Here is a 22012-nt window from a genome sequence, read left to right on the forward strand (position 1 = left end):
CAGAGGCCAGAGCGAGAGGCCATGAAGAGGCGGGCTCAACAACGGGAGAATGCTGCCAGATACACCTCTTCGGGGAAGCTACAATTTTTCACTGAGAGGGACAAAGAAATGGAAATTGCTGACTACTACGGATACGTCAGGTGACAGCTGCTAGGATTCTTGGTGCCACTTTGGCTACCAGCGGTTCTTCCATACATAGGTAAGATAGGTATAGAACTGAATAAGTGAATGGAATACCATTAATAGATGAGTAATAAACCTTTCGAATTTTGAGATGCTGCTAACTGGGGCGTGAGAAAGGAAGGCCTGAAAGTTGGATGGGAGAATGAAGGAAAGGGGTAAAAACTGAGGAAAGAGGAAGGAACTTGGCCCAGGTCTAGGAAGGCCAAAAGAGATGTATGGATTTAGGAAAGGAAGCAGGAGTGAGGATGAAATGGCAGAAGTAAAAAGCAGGGTCAGAGGTCTGGGTTGAAAGAACACAATTGGAGTAGAGTTGAAGGTGACAGGAGATGAGTCTAGGTTTACTAGGAGAAATAGAAACAAAGTCTCTCGGGGAGGTTGGCCTTAAGTCTCACAACCACCAGATAGGTATTTCAGAAAACAAGAGGTTCACGACACATCTCTGAAAGGTTTGAGTTGCCCTATTCAGGTGTGATTATAGTGGGGGAATAGGGAAATCTACCAGAGAAGTGGCTAGGGCTCAGAGTTATCCTAGGGGCAGCTGACGACAGGGGCAGAGCCAAGGGAACTGCTGCATCAGGAGGCCCACGAATAGGGCCTGGTATGTAAATCACGATGTACTCAACACCTAAGCACGAGGGGAGCGAATGCACTATTCAGTTAACCTTGGCAACGACGGGCAAGGCCGGTATTCCTGTGCCACTTCACTTACAGAGGTGCAGCAAAGGGCTGAGGTCACATCCCATGTGGAGGTACAAGGACTCAACTTGAGGCCCAAATGCCTCTGAAGTCCTCTGTATTTGCAGATGCCCGTAGGCGGCCAACCTGGCTTTCAGAGCACAGCATCCTGAGGTTACTGGTGGACGAGATCAAACTTCTGCACGCGCCTAAATATTAACTTGAGGGGCTTCCTCCATTGAGCAGGGCACGTGCCGCCTTTTGTAAACATCACCATCAACTGAAACGCATGAGAAAAAATCCGACGGAAGCGTCCACTCTCACGGGTGAGAGTGGTGGGGGCACGCGCACTGGGCAGCAGCTCCAACAGCCACAGGACGCAGGCGCCCAGGGGTTCAGAGGCTCCCTGGGAGGCCTCGTGGGGCAGCTCGAGGGAGTGACGATGGGAGAGAGCGGCAGGGGTGGGCGTGAAAAGGAATGCAGTGGGGAGAAGGGAGAGATGGAGACAGTGGATAGTGACTATGGGAAAACAGGCAATTTTCATTTTCAAAATTATTTTTTTGAGATGTCATTCACATGCCATAAAATTCACCTTCTGAAACTGCAAATTCAGTGTCATTTAGTACATCCACAAGCCTATGCAACCATCACCGGCATCTAACCCATCACGTTTTCATCACCCCAAAAAGAAGCCCCCTTAAGCATCAGCAGGCACTCTTCATCCCCTCTTCCTTCAGTCCTGGCAACCATTAATTTGCTTTCTGTCGCTATGGTTTTTGCCTTTTCTGGACATTTCATGAAATAATACAAATGTGACCGCTGTCTCTGGCTTCTTTCACTTAGCATAATGTTTTCAAGTTCGTCCATGTTGTAGCATGTGTTAGTACTTCATTCCTTTTTATGGCTGTATAATATTTCACATATACACCACATTTTAAAAATCCATTCATCCACTGATGGGCATTTGGGCTTTTTTCACTAATAATGTCCATTTTTTGAGAGTTTATTCTGTGCCAGGCAGCACCAGGCTAAGTTACTGACCTTACTTCACAGATAAAGAGGCTTGGAGAGTGTGAAGAGTTTGCCCAAGATTAAGAGCTAGCAATTGGGGGAACTGGGGTTTGAACTCAGGCAAACTTCACAGGTAATAGATTCACATGACAGAACACTAGAAAAGGTACACAAGGGTATTCAATGAAAAGTGACCCTTTTCCCCACGTTCCCCAGCCACACATTTCCCTCCTCAGAGACATCTGCTTTGGCCGTGCTGTGGATCCTTCCAGAGAAATATTTATACCCCAACATTTATGTATCACAATTTACTGACTAATCTGTCCCACTGATTTGAAATGTCACTTTTATGGTATAACAGATTCTTATACATATATATATATATATATATATATATATATATATATATATATATATATATATATAAATTTATACATATATATATATATATATATATATATATATATATATATATATATATATATAATAAATGTATTTATTTATTTATTTTTGGCTGCTTTGGGTCTTTGTTGCTGTGCGCAGGCTTTCTCTAGTTGCGGCAAGCGGGCTTCTCATTGCGGTGGCTCCTCGTGTTGCCGAGCACGGGCTCTACGGCATGTGGGATCTTCCTGGGCCAGGGATCGAACCCATATCCCCTGCATTGGCAGGAGGGTTCTTAACCACTGCACCACCAGGAAAGCCCCTTATACGTATTTACTCTTTTCAGAGCTGTCCTGACTCTTTTTTGCCTATCTGTTATGTTTGCCATTTCTCTAAAATTCTTTTTATCTTCTTTTAGATTTAAAAAAATTTTTTCCTCTTCTTGTTTGTTTCTCTTAAGGCATTATCCATTATGTTCATTCACTCGTATTATTTTATTTAATTTATTTAATTAATTAACTTATTTATTTTTGGAGGTGTCGGGTATTAGTTGCAGCACGTGGGCTCTTTGTTGCAGTGCGTGGGCTCTTCCTTGCGGCTCGTGGGCTCTCCAGTTGTGGCGCGTGGGCTCCAGAGCACGTGGGCTCAGTAGTTGCGGCGTGCGGGCTTAGTTGCCCTGCAGCATGTGGGATCTCAGTTCCCCAACCAGGGACCGAACCTGCATCCCCTGCATTGCAAGGTGGATTCTTAACCACTGGACAACCAGGGAAGTCCCCACTCTTGTATTATTTTAAATTTAGTCCTCACTTCTGAAACTTTTTTCTTTTATTTTGAATTCTGTCTTGAGTTCTATCATCTTACCTAATTCTGGTTTATGCTGTTCTTTCATCTTTTTTTTATTATGGTAAAATATACATAAAACAAAATTTATTATTTCAACCATTTTCAAGTATACAATTCAGTGACATTAAATACATTCACAATGCTGTGCAACCATCACCACTGTGCAAATTCAAAATAATTATGTCAAAAGATTGAGCAGGACATCAGAAAGATGGAGGCAGCAGCATAGTTTCTGAATCTCTCCAAACCCTTTCATGGAAGAAGATCAACTAAAACCAAACACCCATAGGTGGCATTTATCAGCATTTACCATTTCCAGAACTTTTTCACCATCCCAAACAGAGACTCTATAGCCACTAAACAATAACTTCCCATTCCCTCCTCGATCCATGTTCTTTCATCTTTCGCATTGTTTTTCCTAACGTCTTTTAGCCTACTTTGAAATAATAGGTTACAGTTTTGATCTGTTTTGTGGACCTGTCTTTTCCAACTTGATTTTATTGTCTGAAGACATGCTATTCTGCTCCTTATTCTCTTTTTTCTTACACTACCTCTGTACGGGATTTGATCCCAATCCTTTTCTGTTACTGATTTTTGGGTGAAAAAAGTTTTACAGCACTTTGAAAAGGTGGTGCGAGGCCATGTGGAAACATGTTCTTCATGGCTGTTTCATCAATGCTTCACTTATACTGCTTTGGAATAACTGTTTTCCAGGAGGCATAAACCAGTGGGCTTTATCATTGGACAGAGTGCAGAGAAAGGACCCCACGAAAGCTGATCACCTTAGCAGAAATGACTTAGTTATGATTTCACCCAAGATTGGTCACAAACCAGCCTGGGAAACTCAAGGAACCAGAGACAAGGCATAATGCCATCTTTCCTTCTCTCTGCCTCAGCTCTCAAGGATTGGTCACCTCCATGTTATTAGTAACTATTATTTGGTTTCTGTTCATAATTACTATCAGAAGACACAGCACTTAGGGGCCTAATTACACTGCCCAGCTACGCACCATTCTTCTTCATTTTGGCTTCCTGTCCACCAGCAGGAACCTGATTTAGTTTTGTTCTCCCTTCACCACAGCCCAGTAATTTTTGTGCATGACTCTCAGTCTCACCAGAATCTGTATCTCTCACTCTGCCCCAACATTCCACCCCATCATTCGCTCCCTGAAGTGTACTCTAGAAATTTCGGTCAACTCGATATTTTACCACTGTTCACCATCTCTTATGAAACCAGAAGACGAGCAGCTTTCTTATGGAATGATGGAGAACTTGTAAAGATAAAACACCAGTCTGCAGGAGAAAGGGAAGAAGAGAATGATGGAAATCGTTTCTGGAAAACTAGTTTTACATTACGTTTTGTTTGTTCCTGGTAAAGAAACTGAAATCTTCTAAACATTAAAAAAAAAACTAATAAATTCAATAATACAGGAATATAACTTTTAAAAAAAATTTCTTTGGCTGCGTAGCACGTGGGATCTTAGCTCCCCAACTAGGGACTGAACCCAGGCCTGCTGCATTGGAAGCGCAGAGTCTTCACCACTGGACGACCAGGGAAGTCCCAGGAATATAACTTTTAAAGGAGAAGTTATAAACCCCTTGGTTACATGAACTGGAGATTTTTAGTGAGAAGTCATGTATTTTAAATGACTTGGAGCTTTAAAGGAAGGAAGGAAGGAAGAAAAAGGGACTTCCTTGGTGGGGCAGTGGATATAATATCAAAAGTAAATTAATTAATTAAATAAATTTAAAAAAGAAAAAAAATGCTGAAATCCACTGACTAATTATTCAGGCTATTATATCTTGCTATTTCCAGATACATCCCTTTATAAACTTTTGGTAAAAGGTTATCGTATATCAGAACAAATGAATTACAGACTTTTCTATTTTTCCAAAATTTGAGAAATTCCCTTACATTTCTCCCTTCAAATTTTATAACAAGGGAAAAGTAGTGACAACCCTTATACTTACATTCAATTGCATCATCTGGCCACATGCCTTCTACATCAATCAAATATCTACAAAACAACAAAATTCGAGTCATTTGTAAATAAAAAGGAAAGAAAATCAAGTTTTTACAAAAAAGGGTCCAATTGTGCTTTACAAATATAGATAGAAAAATCCTAAGAAAATATCAGCATATCTAATCAATAATTATTAAAGAATGATATATACCATGACTACAAAAAGGCTTTATTCCGGAGTTTCCCTGGTGGCGCAGTGTTGAGAATCTGCCTGCCAATGCACGGGACACGGATTCGAGCTCTGGTCTGGGAAGATCGCACATGCCCCGGAGCGACTGGGTCCGTGAGCCACAACTACTGAGCCTGCGCGTCTGGAGCCTGTGCTCTGCAACAAGAGAGGCCGCGATAGTGAGAGGCCCGCCCACCGCGATGAACAGTGGCCCCCGCTTGCCGCAACTAGGGAAAGCGCTCGCATAGAAACAAAGACCCAACACAGCCAAAAAAAAAAAAAAAAAAAAAAAAAAAAAAGGCTTTATTCCAAGGACCAAGGATGCAAGGATAACGCAACTTTAGAAAATCTATTAATATAGTTATTTACATTAATACAACAATTTAATTAATAAATGAAAGAGAATAAAATACAGGACCAAACTGGCAGATGTTAAAAAGTTATCTGATAACATACAACGGGTCAGTTTCGGTCAAAATGCTTTGTACACTAAAAACAGGAGACTTAATATGACAGAGTATTCATCAAGAACCAACAAATAACAAAAGACAAATTAGGACAAATATTAACATCATATCTAAAAAAACCCCATCTAACCAACCATAGGAGCCAGAAACTTAGGCATCACCATCACTGACAGCTATTTCTCCCTCACCCTCATCCTCAACCCACCACCAGTGCTGACAATGATACTGCCTACATACCTCTAGAATCTGTCCACATCTTTCCACCAAAATGACCACCATACCCTGGTCCAAGCCACCATTATGCCCAATTTCTACACAAGTCTCCTAACTTGTTTCCTCGCTTCCACTCTTTCTCCCTGCAGTGTATTCTCCACTCGGTAGCAAAACGATAGGTTGAAAATGCAACTGGGTATGTTCCACACACTCACCTTCAACAAAAAAAAGTTCAATGGTTTTCTATTACTCTTCAAGTCTGAAACCTTAAACATAAGCCTGCACGATCGAGCTCCTACCCACACTTGCAGCTCCATTATAATGACATGCTCCCCCAACGGCCCCACCTTCCTGGCCAGTTCCTCCAACACAGCATATGCTTTCCTCTTATAGGGTCTTTTGCTATTCCTTATGCTCAGAAATCTCTCCCCAACGTCCCTATCGGGTTAATACCTACTCATCCTTCAGATATCAGCTGAAACATCCCTAAACCTTCTCTAATCTCCATGATGAGATCAAATCCTCCCTAAAATATGCTCTCATGGTACCATGTCCCTCTCCTTGGCACTTGTCAGAGTTGTAATTCTACATGCAGAGTGTGATACTTGAATATCTATTCCCTCTCTGGACTGCTAGAATTCACAAAGGGCAGGTCAAGTCTCCTCACTCACAAAATTTCTCAAGTCTTTTTGCTAGCACCCAGCACAGTGCTTAAACATAACAGATGCTCAATAAGTATTTCCTGCACGAACAACCATACATTGGTACAGTGTAGCAACACCCACAAAAAGCATAAGGGCATAAACTCCTTGATGCAGAAGTCCCATTCTGAGTGAAGTTAACTGAGACAAAGCATATATATTCAAAGATGTTCACACAGGAATGTTCATTACTTTGACGTTTTATAATATCAAAAACTTCTGACTTGTACATGTTCATCAGTAAGCAAAGGAACAATGCAGCCTTAAAAAAATAATAAATAAACCAATCAACAGACAAAGGATTAATCTCCAAAATATATAAATAGGTCATGCAGCTCACTATTAAAAACACAAACAACCCAATCAAAAAATGGGCAGAAGACCTAAATAGACATTTCTCCAAAGAAGACATACAGATGGCCAAGAGGCACACGAAAAGCTGCTCAACATCACTAATTATTAAAGAAATGCAAATCAAAACTACAATGAGGTATCACCTCACACCGCTTAGAATGGGCATCATCAGAGAATCTACAAACAGCAAATGCTGGAGAGGATGTGAGGAAAGGGAACCCTCTTGCACTGCTGGTGGGAATGTAAACTGATACAGCCACTATGGAGAACAGTATGCAGGTTCCTTAAAAACTAAAAATAGAATTACCATATGACCCAGCAATCCCACTACTGGGCATATACCCAGAGAAAACCATAATTCAAAAAGACATATGCACCCCAATGTTCACTGCAGCACTATTCGCAATAGCTAGGTCACGGAAGCAACCTAAACGCCCATCGACAGATGCACGGACAAAGAAGATGTGGTACGCATATACAATGGAATATTACTCAGCGATAAAAAAGAACGAACTTGGGTCATTTGTAGAGACGTGGATGGACCTAGAGACTGTCATACAGAGTGAAGTAAGTCAGAAAGAGAAAAACAAATATTATATATTAATGCATATATGTGGAATCTAGAAAAGTGGTACAGAAGAACCGGTTTGCAAGGCAGAAATAGAGACACAGATGTAGAGAACAAACGTATGGACATCAAGGGGGGAAAGCGGGGCAGGGCGGGGGCCGGTGGTGGTGAGATGAATTGGGAGATTGGGATTGACATATATACACTAATATGTATAAAACAGATAACTAATAAGAACCTGCTGTATAAAAAATAAATAAATTTTAAAAATTCAAAAATAAATAAATAAATAAACTAATTAATTAAAAAAAAAAAAAAAAAAAAAAGAATGAGGTTGGGAGACTGTCAAAACAGCACACAGATCACACACTCAAGTCCCGGAAGATGGGGAACTGCCTTAAGTCCCCCACTTCGGATGACATCTCCCTGCCTCACAAGTCTCAGTCCGACTGGGCTAGCTTTGGCAAGGGGACGGAGCTGGATCAGGAGCTGCTGCTGCCATATCTGGATCAAGTTCCAGTTTTGGTCTCTCATCCAACACCTAGTCAGACTCGCCTAGCACCTCAGCTGAGAGGAGCAAATTAGGATAGCTCAAAGAATAGGCCTCATACAGCATCAGCCTGAAGGAGTTTATGACCCTGGAAGAAACGGATCAGAAAAAAGGATCCGGGGGACTTCCCTGGTGGTGCAGCGGCTAAAGACTCCACACTCCCAATGCAGGGGGCCCGGGTTCGTTCCCTGGTCAGGGAACTAGATCCCACATCCATGCCGCAACTAAGAGTTTGCATGCCACAACTAAGGAGCCCACCGACTGCAATTAAGACCCGGCGCAACCAAATAAATGAATAAATAAAATAAAACAAATATTTAAAAAACAGATCGGGGAGTGTGTGATCTGTATGATGCACTTTGTTTATGAGAACCCAATTTGATTTCTGCTGTGTATGCAGATCACCTGGGCTGTACAGATGACTGGCTGATGAGATCCTTCACGTGCCCCTCCTGCATGGAGACAGTTGATGCAGCACTGCTTTTGTCCTACGAGACTAACTGAGCCAGTGTCTCTCACCTGACTTCAAGTGAACCATCATTTTTGGTGGTTTTGATCTTTTGTCGTTGAGCCCAAAGAGCCAGGGATTAGGAATTAAGATCATGCATGAAAGTTTCCTAAAAATTCCTGAACGGCTGCAGATGTTGGGGAAAAGCACGTGATATTTTAGAAATTTAGGGGGAAAAAGTAGGATGGTATTTTTATGTAAAGCCTTCACCCCGTGTTGAAAAATATAATTGTTATTTAGATCTTGTTATTCCTCCAGTACATAGGAATTGTGTAAAGTGTTACAGCAGCTATATATGTTTCAATTGTGTGTCAAAGATTAGGATAAAGATAGTGGTTGTTTTTCCTAAGTGAGATAACTTTCTTCTTCCCCCTACCCAAATTCTTTTCTGAAGTTGCTGGCATTTGGGTCAAGGTTTTATTAAAAGCCACATTTTAGAACACTGGCACAAAAAAAGGAGTTTTAAGCTGGTTTGCATAGTTCTTTTTTTGTTTTAGAATAAACATAGAGCACTTATTTTTTACTTTATAGGAACTCTACAAGTTAAGGTCCCATTGTTCTTTTGCTGTGATTGTTGTTACTACTGATGTTGCTGTTTTCTGTCTTTGCTGGTTCTTTCTAATCTACCATTTGTCATTATTGGCATATGATCATCTCAGGGTCACAAGATGGCTGCTGTAAAACCAAATATCATATTCTCACAAAACAAGGAGGAAGCAGAAAAAGAGCCCAAATGGTCATTTTCCTAATGCCTATTTATCTTTTGTCAGAGAAAAATATCATTCTCATAAGCACAATAACAGCCTTCCCTTAATTACTCATTTGCCAAAACAGACTGATATGACCATTCATAAGACAATTCATGGCAAAGAGGGATATGATAATGATTGTCTTAGCCTAACAAGGATTTATCCACTCAAGCTGAATGCTTCACTCCTCAAAAAAGTCATAAAGTTCTATGAGCAAGGAAGAACTACTAAGTGACTGTTAAGTGAACCATCAGAATTGTTTGTCCAAGACCATACGATTCTTTCTTTCCACTGGAAATGGAATTCATTGCCTTAGGTCTTTTTAAATAGTGTACTATTACTGTTGGGGCTGGCTCTGTGCTTGAAAACCAGCTGAAAACCAGTTATAACCTGTTACAAGTGCTGTATCTGTTTGCAGTTAAGAAATGCAGAATTCAAAGTGATCTCCTAGCTTGTAGGCAAACTGAGATTCACTGTCCCTCTTCTATAAAAAAAATGAGCTAATGTGTCCAGAAACTAACTCTAGTAAAGTGGGGTTTAACATTACCCTTTCTTATGAGTTTCGTCAAATTATTTTGGTGGTTAACATGGTGATAATTAAAAGTCAAGGTAAATTTTAAATATTAAGAATTCTGATGTATGGAGCTTGACTTATGCCACCATGCTTATGTAAAAATGAAAGTGGCACCATGGTTAAACTGAGAAAAGTTTCTCAGTTGTAACAATTTTGATTTATTCTTTCCTGTGACCTCCTTCCCTGTTGTCTTGAAGCACAGCAAAAGGATACTGCATGTCTTCTTACGGTAGTGCTGAGGTTATTGAAGTTATATAAAACACATCTCAGTCTCTGTTTCTTGGAAGGAAAGTCCTGCTAGTTGACTGACAATTCTAAGCAGGGAGAATTTAGAGAAATGTGTTTCATGTTTCGCACACAAATGAAGAATCTGTATAATCACGACTTCACAGCTGTGATCTCAAAAAAGAAGGAATTTCTCTCTTTCTATTTTTCTTGCACATAACGTAAGAACACTCTGAATCTCTAAGCTTCTGAAGCGTTAGTAGAGATGGTCTAGTAAAGATGTAGTTGTAATGTTTTACCCATTTAGCATGTGTTTATTTTTCCTTATGTACTCCAAGGTGACATATTTGTTCAGCTCAGTGATATTACAGCTAAAAAAATCATTCATTAGTAAAAGGAGAAGCAATCTCAACCTAACAAATCAGAAGTGTTTCTTATTATTTTATATTGAGTTGAATATTTGACTCTTAACACTTTTTGCTACATACAAAACACAAGTCCCTTGAAGGGTTCTTCATAAGTGCATTATACAAGGATTTAGTATGTCATAAGCACTTAAAGATTTGACATTCAACTGTAGTAGTATCCATGTTGGTTACTTTTCTTACGAGCCCCATGATGAGTTGGAGAAACACTGAAAGAATTAGAGTATCAGGTTCTATTAAATTGTTACATGTATCTTGCTTAAGTTTGTGCTCATTTATTTATATCCAACTACATAAAGCAAATTTGGAGGAAAAAAAAGAATAATAAATAAATAAGAATGAGGTCTCCAAATATTGTCAGAGGAAGATGTCCTCCATATATTAAATTATAAACCAGAATGTCTAAAACACTATACCATTAAATCACATGTACAGTCAGTTCTGTATATCCAACGGTTCCATAACCTGCAGATATGGAAGCCCGACTGTACTACACCATTTTACATACGGGACTTGAGCATCCGAGGATTTTCGGATCCATGGGGAGTCCTAAAACCAATCCCCCTGCAGATACCAAGGGACCATTGTATATGCTTATATCTGCATTTTTTACGTCTGAAAAAATATGTGCTAAATTATTACTGGTGGTAACATCTGAGTAGGGGGCAAAATTGCCTTCCACTTCATACACTTCTCTGACTGCATTTTTTGCATTCAGCTTACATTAGCTTACATTACTATTGTAAACAGAACAATTTAAACATGCTCTGCCTCTTGGGGTTGGCAACTCACCTGCACATGAGGTAGCCAGTCCTGTTGAAACCATGGGTACAGTGGACACCAAGAAGTCTGTCTAGAAAACAGGGAATATGGAATTAAGTAAGCGAAGTAGATACACTAAAAACAAGTTAGACAATTTTCTCAAGAGTAGCCTTTATTAGTTACCACAACACTACCACTATCCTGAAAAGGAAAAACTCTGAAGAAAAGAGTGTTTTTGCAGGAACGTACTATAAAGAATTAACTACTATACAGTCAAAATTCATTGTCTCTGGGAAATTTTGCATAGCCTCCAATCAGATGCAATAGTGTGGACTGGAGAATGCCCATCAGGAACTGATCTGACTACAGAAAAAGGGAGTGGAAAAAAAAAACAGGCTATCAGAAGAACAGAATTTGTTTCTGAGTGAAACAAATGGAATGCCTTCACTTTTAATGCTCAATAATAAAAAGAACAAACGGTTTCTGAAGGGCTCTTGGGGTCCCCCAAAGCACTTCCATTCCTTCTCTCCTTCACTGCTCCTCACACGCCACGGGTTTATGTGCCTGTGGAGTTCTCGGGTTAAGTAGCACTGTTCTTGTTTCACAATGAAAAAGTAAGGCTCGAGACGTAAGCCCAAGCTGCACAGCAGGCAAACAGAAAAAAGACTAGAATCGAGTCTCAGATTTTTCCAACTATGCCACAGTATTTTGTGGTCCAGGACTTAAAAAAAATTATATGAGAGAGTAAATAAAAAACAACAACATGTAGCTGATCGCTGCAAAAGCTATGTCTGTGACTAGGTGGTGTCTGGCATTCGTCATCTCCTGCCTGGATTACTACCACCCTACAATTCTAACAATCTCTTCTATTTCAACTGATCCTCCATATGGAAGATGTTCTCTCTCTAAAATATAAACTTGGCTGGATTGCTCTGTTGCTGAAAAATCTGTTGTAGCAATGCAACTTCCCTAACACGAAGCGTCTGCAACTTCTCCAGAGTCCCTGCTCCTGCCGTCAGTTCGGCATCGGCTACCGGTACCTCTTTCCAGACACTCATGGGTAGTGCCTACCTTTACCAACATTCTAGCACGACTATGTTACCTGGAGTTACTGACCACAGCCAGATCTCCACTTCAGCTCCTTCCTATCTAGCTGTTCTTGAGTGGGACATCACAGGAAGCACTGAAAAGAATTCCTCTTCACTCGGAGACTTTACTCTGGCACTCACTGACCGGCACCCAGCTGCTTCCTCCATGTTTATGGCAGCCCAGTATGATAAAACTTCAGACGCCAATAACATGGTCCCTCTATATCCATCACTTTCTGCCAGGCTTGCTCAGGGAGCACCATCTCAGATTCCAAATCAGGGGCATAGCCGCCTGTCACTTCCCTACCAGGAAGGAAGCCAGGTATATTACTATAACCAAGGCACACTGGGGTCTTCACTGTATGGAGAACTTGGCTCCTGCCCGCAATCCTATGGCTCCGCGTCATACACAGGAAGTAGGGCCTCTGCGCAACCAGAAATGGGAATGGGACTGAAGGAGATTCAGCCCGCAAATATCCGACCACCAGCTTCCACCTCTGCAATCTGCCACCCTGTGTCTGCTCAACGCATCACAGAAACAAGTTTTCAAGGTGAGTATACAAACGGCAGAGCAAGTTGAAGAATGAGGTCGGCATTCACAAACGGGGTCAAATCGACAGCTGGGAAGGGGTGTAGAGACAGGTAGAATTTAGATCCTGAGCCTTTAATAACCACTACCTTCTCTCAGTGCTCTCTGTTTTTAGACTCTATGTAAGAACAGCTAGGGCTTCCCTGGTGGCGCCTGCCAATGCAGGGGACACGGCTTCGAGCCCCGGTCTGCGAAGATCCCACATGCCGTGCAGCAACTAAGCGCATGTGCCACAACGACTGAGCCTGCATTCCAGAGCCCGTGAGCCGCAACTACCGAAGCCCACGCGCCTACAGCCCATGCTCCGCAACAAGAGAGGCCACCGCGATGAGAAGCCCGCACACCGCAACCAAGAGTAGACCCCGCTAGCCGCAACTAGAGAAAGCCCGTGCACAGCAATGAGGACCCAGTGCAGCCAAAAAAATAAATACGTAGAATAAATAAGTTCAATCAATCAATCAATCAATAAACGTAAATTAAAAACAAACAAACAAACAAAAAAACAGAACACCTAATGCAGGTGGGAAGGTGGGAGGGACACTGTAAAGGTCATCTATGCTACATGTACAAGAACCCCGAGAGCACACCAATAGGTACCACATTTTTCACTGCTGTAGCCGAGCATTCCCCCTGTACTACCACACTGTAGCACTCCCTTCCCTCGTCTACTGCTACAGTCTCTTTGGAAGGTGTTTCAGAACTCTTGTTATGAGAGTGCCAGTTGAACTGTCCTCACTTCCGTCATTTATACCAGGATTTAAGACCTTGTGGTCCGAGATCCTGTCCAGAGAGCAAGCAGGCTAAGACTCTGTCTTTGTTTCTATATTTCATCAGAAAGGGCTCTACCCCCTCTCCTAGTTCATGGTGTGAAGTGTTCTTAGCCTCTCGGGAAAGTGGGGAGAATTCAAAGGACTCTCTATGAGAATGCTAGGCTTTGTAAAACATTTCAGTTTTTTAAAAAGAAGACTCATTTTGTATTGGACTTAACAACAGTCCTATGAGATACAAAGAGAGCCAAGGATCAGTGACATGAAATGATCACCAGTAAGAATTACAACAGTCACCGCTTACCTCGTAGCATAGGGCACACTGTCCATGATCCTTAAGAAGAGTTAGTAGAAATGCCTTGCCCATCTTGCCCCTGAACCCCTTGAAAGGTACACGACTGCTGTGTTGGTGTTTAGGGGGAGCATCTCACTTACCCGGGACTGACTTCAACCTTGATTCCTCTGTAGTGATGGAGACTTCCCCGCTGATGAAAAATTCCCTGGGATTGCAACCTCCAAGCCAGACCGCTTTCCTATGGAATGACAGAGAACTTCAGAGAACTTGTCAAGATGAAACACCAGTCAGTCTGCGGGAGAAAGGGAAGAAGAGAACGATGGAAATCGTTTCTGGGAAACTATTTTTACATTATGTTTTGTTTGTTCCTGGTAAATAAACTGAAATCTTCTTAACATTCAAACAAAATCTAAACCACTAAATTCAACAACACAGGAGTATAACTTTTGAAAAAAATTTCTTTGGCTGCGCAGCATGTGGGATCTTAGCTCCCCAACCAGGGATTGAACCCACGCCTGCTGCATTGGAAGCGCAGAGTCTTCACCACTGGACCACCAGGGAAGTCCCAGGAATAGAACTTTTAAAGGAGAAGGTATAAACCCCTGGGTTATATGAACTGGAGATTTTTAGTAAGAAGTCAATAGATCTTTTGTTAGGCACATTTTATGTTAGGCTGTCTCCCTGCACAGGACGCAGGCGCCTTGAAAATGGAAATCACATCCCTCTATAGTACGTCCCTCTTCTTTCTGCTTTGCAGTTTGCTGCTCCACTTGTTCAACCCCACCTAGTAATAACCTATACTTCCCTTGTTCCTGTTTTCCCATCTGGAAAACAGACAAAAGGCAACCAAACAACGCAAAGGTCTCAACAAATAAGGGATACCCAAAACCAGAGATGGCCAGAACTTCTGTATCCCTCATGAAACCTAGCCCGGTGTTCAATACTTAGGTATCATTAATACATGCGTGTTGACTGAAACAGTTGAAACGCAATTCTTCCACTTCCCAGTTTAGTTTTAGTCCTCATACAAAACCTGATCATCAAATTCCTTAATGCTAGGAATCACAGTGAAAAATAATTTCTCAACTGACTTCTGTCAGATGAGTGAGAACTAAGGTTAATTCAGTGTATCTGAAGCATAGAAAGTGAGGGCAAACGTGGCACAAGATGGGGCTAGAGAAGCAGAGAGGATTCTAGAGCACGCAGAGTCTTAAAGGCCACCAGTGTGTTTTCTATTCTCAAAACAATGTTTGTGAGCGATGTTTATGAGCAATGTTCCAACTTGCTTTGAAGCTTTCTTGTGTGAAGAATGGATTGGAGGGAAACAAGATATATGGACACTAGTTAGGACCTAATCGCAACAGACAGGCAAGTTCAGTATTAGGATGTTGAGGGAGAGCTGACAGATTCCAAAGAAATTCAGGAGATAAACTGAAGCGGGCTTCATGGGGTATGAGATGGAGGAAAGGAAGGTCTTAGGGAATTAAAGGGTTTACTGCACACATGAGCAGAGTCTCAAAATTAATCATTTGAACGTACAGAGGGGGATCGATCTCCCAAATGACACCGGTTAGGAAGCAACGGTACGCCCTGTAGAATTCCTAGAGACAGCACAAATCAACTGTTTCGATGGAAAATTCGGCGGGACCCTTGATTTCCATGGGAATATAGAGAAAAGAGACACTGATCTGGCTTGCAGGTATTTAGGAAGTTGTTAGCCTGACATCACATACTAGTCTCATGTAAGTAGGCCGTCTGAAGTATGAAGCTTAGGGGAAAAACCTTGAAGAAAACTTAAAAGCTTAAGCCACACCTCTATACTACACCACCTTTCACAGTTTCTTCTCAGATAAGCAGCATCCCCATCAGTGAAGAAACTCACATCCCATAATAGGAACAACAGGCCTAAAAATTAAATGTGTGTCTTTGGAGGTCCCATCTATGCGATATCTTCCTGGTACCAGAAAAGTCCCCAGGAAGATCGATCTTTGCACCCCTGAAAGCTTACCACCAAGGAAAATGACTAGGTCCATAGATTTCCTCCCTCAAACCAGCCTACCTCACACATAAATCACTAGCAACTCAGCCCTTAACTCACATTATCACAGTCACAAGAGTGGTTAGGGAGAAAAGCACTAACCAGGGGAACTAACACAGAGGCAATCCAGGCCAAGCTGGGCTGGTGGCAGATATCTGCTCCTTACGCTCGGGTGCATAATGCGACTCACCACAATGCCTTTTTCACAGACCCTTTTTAAAGTTTCTCCACAAAATCCAACAGCTCAAGTTAGTTCATGACGCTTCAAGGTAAACAATCGTCAAGAGAAAAACATGCAATATGTCTTACAATGTTGGATTCCTTACAAATAGGACAAGGAAATAACCATGTAGACAAAACCAGAGCATTTGAAAACATCTGCGTTCTACAAACATACCAGTGAATGCTATAAATAAGGTAATATGACATAAAACAAAATGAAAACTAGATGTGAGACTGTTCTCTTCAGTGTACAGACTTCATGGCAGTTGCTGCACGATCTAGCTACTTATATCTACAACTCTCTGTTCTGTTAATACAAAATGAGGCCCAAGTGTGTCAACTTGTTTCCCACAGAAACCAAAAAACCTACATGCATCTCTTTTCTCCGGTGCCCTTTCACCTTACCTGCTCCCAGTTCTCCACCAATGTCCTCCTCTTTCTCTAATTATTCTCCTCTTCATTGTGCTTGGCCTTGCACCCAAGCATGCAAGACAGAGAGTCCTAGAGGTCCGAGATTCTAGAGGGGCTGTTTGCAAGGGGGAGGAGATTACGGTAACTGCCACACTGTATATACTTCTGTGCAAAGAAAGAGGGACAGTGTTCAGAATGTCTCTCACATATAAAAAGAGCTGGATGGCAGGATACCTGTGTGGCCCAAGGAACTAGAGCTAGCAAATCATGGGCAAAACAATTGCAACCAAAGGCTGGAAGAGGAAAGGTCTGCAACCAGCTCTGTCTCCTAGCTCTCTGGTATTTGCTGCCAATGGGCAGAGTCTATTTCGTGAAGCATCAAGCACTGAAAAGAAGACTCCTGCTGCTGGAAGTTGACAGGAAGGAACATCCAATGCAAGATCAAGGCTTGTCCTAGAAGCAATGCCCATAATGGAAGAAAAAAAAAAAAAAAAAAGAAAGCGGAAGAGAAATGTTAAGTCGCAAGTCCAACCTGGCCCCCAGCCTAGCCCAGCCCAAGGAAGGTAGGAGTCAAGGAGAAGAAACTAAAAGAGCCTTGGACCACAACATTCTCCACAGGGTACACTCAACAAACTTCACCCTGCTCTTTAACCAAGTTACAACTGTAATAGTTCAAACTACATGGCTCTTTCCTTCCTAAGGATACTAGTTAAATAAGATCTATATAGCTCTAAGTATATGATACATAAAATAGAATACTCTGTAGAATATAAGTAACTGTTAGTTAATTATATTAATGAACGTCTGTAAGAAATGTTGCAATGATTTCCCTAATGGAAGAGCCTGGGGGAGGTAAATCTGTCTTCTAGGATTTCCTCCCCAGAGCTCAGAAATTGAGGGGTTGTTTTAGCTCTCCTACGCTCTCTTCACCCAAGCCCGCCCTCCTGTTGGGGATCGGACCTCCCTATTGGCTAGCTCATACCTTTCAACTGCCTGCTTTGTGACATCACTCTCCTACCAAACCTACTACCACTTGGTAGAGGTCTTGGGGTTTCCGTGGAGCCGTTTGGACCAGTAACCAGTGACCTTTGTACTGGACACGTGCGCCGTTCAGCTGCAGCCACTCAGACATCCTCTAGTGTTGTCTCCTCATCCCTTGTACCTGCAGTTGATGTCTCCTCTTCTCTGACCATGTCAGGTAAGAAAAGAAACTTTGGAAAGTTTTGCGTTCGATTTCTTGTGCCCCTAAATTGAGGAGGAGATTCAAAATAGCGTGGAATAATGAGGGAAAGTATTGAACTACAAGTCTGGAGACCTAATTTCAGTTTTGACTTTGACGTTTACTGTCTGTGTGACTTTGGACAAATCACTGACTGCCTCACAAAGCCTGCTGCTTTCCTTATCTGTCACGTTAGGATACCACATTGGGTTGATCACTCTGATCCCCTTCTTTTCCAATATTGAGCCTTAAAGGGTACCCATGTAGAAAATGAAATCAGAGACTTCTCAAAAGAGTGTTTCAACAGAAACATAGAAAAGCCAGGTGACACAGAAAACTAGCGATATATACCAAGATGTTTCATCTCCAATGGTCTCCCTCCACTAGTATTTCGACTAGTTGAAAAGAGAGAATAGGGAGAGAGGATGGAGAGTACTGGGCTATATAGGGAGGCACAGAGTCAAACGTAAGCAAGTTTAGGATTGTTTTCATTAGCACAGGCCAACAGGAACCAAGAGATGGGAAAAAAATATAAGAATGAAGAGGGAAAGCATAGAGGAGCTCTCAAGAAAGAGGCAGTTTGCCATGGAATGTTGATGGGAGCCAAAGATTTTAAATTAAAGCAGAAACAGCACAGAGGGAAATCTGCTCAGAGCAGGGCAAAACAAAGCTGATGGTAGCAAATCCTTACATTAACAGACTAAGAAGGAAAGTAAGGCCAGAACAGGGGATCACCAGGAAAGGCAGCCTATCAGAAAAGTCATACTCCGTTTTCTTTCTTTTATTGCCTCTCTGAATACAGCTGGCACTTGACAGTTTGGAATAGAAACACTTTAGAAGTATGTTTTAGAAATGATGCTTCCTAGAAACCAGAAACCAAAGTGGTTATCTAGGGGGCTGCTTTTCAGTGTTCTATTCTTTCTAATTTTTAAACTAGGTAGACATTTGACCAATTAAACATTTTAAATGATATCTTCTACATTGAATCAGAAGGACTATTTCCTTTGTGTGATATGTAGCTTCTAAGGCAAGGTTGCTTTTCATTTTTACAGTTATTTCCTTCCTAACACAGAGAGCACATTGATCAACAGCCATCGTTCGCTTGTAGATCTTAGCTACCGGAGAAGAAAAAGAAAAAGTCAAGCCCCACATCTCTAATTCCCCATTTAGGGAATTCCCTGGCGGTCCAGCGCTTTAGGACTCGGTGCTTTCACGGCCAGGGCCACGCGGCGCGGCAAAAGAAAAAAAGAAAACACAAACATCCACATTTATCTAAAACAATATTGTGGAGTCCTTTGGATTTTCTTACATTTGAAAATCTTTTTTAATTGGATTCTAGGGATGATGGTTTTTTGAGGTCTTGGGATGTCATCTTCTTGGATGTGGAAGATGATTCTAAGTTCTAGGATAAATACAAAAACCTTCTTGATACTTTTTAAGCTTCCTTTCTGCTTATTATATGAGTTATATTCATGGAAAGATATATTTCTCCTAGGCTTAATACCTGTTACTTGCTGGGTAAAAATATGAATGAGCACAATAATGAAACTCTTTTACACTTACTATTTTGCTGTCTGCTTTGTACCGGTTTTCATTGAAATACTTGTCTATATATGTTGTGGCTACCTATACATTCACATTTGTTGCATTCTGTTGCTTGTTATGCATTTTTTACTGATTTATCGTCTCTGTCTGTATGCATTGGCTAGGAATTCATTCACCTCTATCACCTCCATCGTGTTTTTTGGTTAATAGTATTCACTAAAATAGAGTGGGCAAAATTCACTTTCATAATATTGCATGTATGGTACAGAATGTCATTTGTTAGTAAATTCATTAGGCTTTGATACTTGCCCACATACCCCAGTTTTCATTAATATCTATGGATTTCTTTTTCGTTACGTAACATGTTTTTCATGATTTTTCTTTGTCTTTCTAGAACTTATTGTATCTTCCTCCATATAAATCATACGCAATAGATCAGCTTATTCATCTATTAATTATTACTGCTATTATTATTGGTGGTGGTGTTATAACCACTTTATAGATGAGTAGTCTGAAGTAATCAGATAACTTTTCTCTTTCCAAAAGCACTTAAGAAATCCACTTTCGGGTAATCATTTTGAGGTAGGATGAGAAACCAGGCTTGAAGAGGGCAAAAATGACTCTTTCAGTTCACCAGTTGGACTGAGCTATACGTCAACTCTAGGTAATAGCGTGGGAACTGCACAAGCAAAGGGAGACACTGAAGATGACAATGGTAATGGCCGTACTGTTTTCTAATGGACAAAAAAAATGCTTATATTATAAGTTCTATTTCTCCTGCTTTCTGGCACTATCATGCTCAGAGTGGAGTCCTGGCAAGGAAGTCAGGATACTTAGGTTCTGAAACCTGGTAATGACACTAACATAATGAGAGAACCTGAACAAGTCAACCCGACCTCTCTGAGCCTCAGTTTCCTTACTCGTGAAATGAGACTGAAAAAAGAGAAAGTTCTCTAAGGGCCTCCTAGTTCTAAAATGCTTCCAGTCTAGGAAATAGCATAGAAGTCAATACGAGTGCAGGCTGAAGGGAAAGACAGGGCAGGGAGAAGGTTGCTTCCAGCCTAGAGAACAATGTCTGAACCATACCACTTGGCTCTTCTGCCCATCTGTGCCCAAGATGGGAGCACAGGCAGTTAATACAGAAGAGTGGAAAACTGCTCAGTCCTTACAGCCATCATTAACTGTCTGATTTTGGGTTTCTCAGGAAGGGTCGATAGTAGAGGTGTCCTGAGAGCAAGAACCTTAAGATAATGCTGTTCCTCAAACGTAGTGAGAATTTCTCAACCTCCCTGAGTTTTTCATGACCCTCTTGTTCTTACAGAAAATTTCCAAAATCCATCTCTACTTGGAACTCTAAATTCTCTGCAGCATTCTCTTCCTGTGGTGAGCAATGCAACTTCCCTAACACGAAGTGTCTGCAACTTCTCCAGAGTCTCTGCCCCTGCCGTCAGTTCGGCATCGGCTACCGGTACCTCTTTCCAGACACTCATGGGTAGTGCCTACCTTTACCAACATTCCAGCACGACTATGTTATCTGGAGTTACTGACCACAGCCAGATCTCCACTTCAGCTCCTTCCTATCCAGGTGTTCTTGAGTGGGACATCACAGGAAGCACTGAAAAGAATTCCTCTTCACTCGGAGACTTTACTCTGGCACTCACTGACCGGCACCCAGCTGCTTCCTCCATGTTTATGGCAGCCCAGGATGATAAAACTTCAGACGCCAATAACATGGTCCCTCTATATCCATCACTTTCTGCCAGGCTTGCTCAGGGAGCACCATCTCAGATTCCAAATCAGGGGCATAGCCGCCTGTCACTTCCCTACCAGGAAGGAAGCCAGGTATATTACTATAACCAAGGCACACTGGGGTCTTCACTGTATGGAGAACTTGGCTCCTGCCTGCAATCCTATGGCTCCGCGTCATACACAGGAAGTAGGGCCTCTGCGCAACCAGAAATGGGAATGGGACTGAAGGAGATTCAGCCCACAAATATCCGACCACCAGCTTCCACCTCTGCAATCTGCCACCCTGTGTCTGCTCAACGCATCACAGAAACAAGTTTTCAAGGTGAGTATACAAACGGCAGAGAAAGTTGAAGAATGAGGTCGGCATTCACAAATGGGGTCAAATCGACAGCTGGGAAGGGGTGTAGAGACAGGTAGAATTTAGATCCTGAGCCTTTAGTAACCACTACCTTCGCTCAGTGCCCTCTGTTTTTAGACTCTATATAAGAACACCTAGGGCTTCCCTGGTGGCGCCGTGGTTAAGAATCCGCCTGCCAATGCAATGCGGGGGACACGGGTTCGAGCCCTGGTCTGGGAAGATCCCACATGCCGTGGAGCAACTAAGCCCATGTGCCACAACGACTGAGCCTGCATTCTAGAGCCCGTGAGCCGCAACTACCGAAGCCCACGCGCCTAGAGCGCATGCTCCGCAACAAGAGAAGCCCGCA

At 41.9% G+C, this 22012-nt stretch overlaps 1 long non-coding RNA gene and 2 pseudogenes across 10 annotated transcripts in view; 2 read left to right on the forward strand and 1 right to left on the reverse strand.

Moving 5' to 3' along the window:
* The window catches only part of LOC309643390, a 2123356-nt gene that overhangs the window by 1349042 nt on the left and 752302 nt on the right, over nucleotides 1-22012 (reverse strand). For 5 of the 8 annotated variants that reach the window (XR_014253690.1, XR_014253691.1, XR_014253692.1 and 2 more), the window contains 4 exons: nucleotides 11413-11473; nucleotides 5269-5442; nucleotides 5065-5111; nucleotides 4303-4386 (listed from right to left, as the gene is read on the reverse strand). This is a non-coding gene — a long non-coding RNA (uncharacterized lncRNA). Of the gene's footprint in view, nucleotides 1-4302; nucleotides 4387-5064; nucleotides 5112-5268; nucleotides 5443-11412; nucleotides 11474-11653; nucleotides 11963-22012 lie in introns of those variants that run through there. The other 3 variants (XR_014253696.1, XR_014253697.1, XR_014253694.1) reach the window with 3 other exon arrangements.
* Nucleotides 5441-10253, forward strand: LOC309643386 (RING finger protein 11-like; annotated as a pseudogene). Its single transcript has 3 exons — nucleotides 5441-8253; nucleotides 8468-9977; nucleotides 10113-10253. The product of its transcript is annotated as an RING finger protein 11-like (transcript).
* LOC309643471 (uncharacterized protein C2orf78 pseudogene) lies at nucleotides 11989-21697 on the forward strand (annotated as a pseudogene). Its single transcript has 3 exons — nucleotides 11989-11996; nucleotides 17875-17990; nucleotides 20878-21697. The product of its transcript is annotated as an uncharacterized protein C2orf78 pseudogene (transcript).

Source organism: Balaenoptera physalus (genome assembly GCF_965194825.1).
Source record: "Balaenoptera physalus genome assembly, chromosome: 15".
Classification (NCBI taxonomy): Eukaryota; Metazoa; Chordata; class Mammalia; order Artiodactyla; family Balaenopteridae; genus Balaenoptera; species Balaenoptera physalus.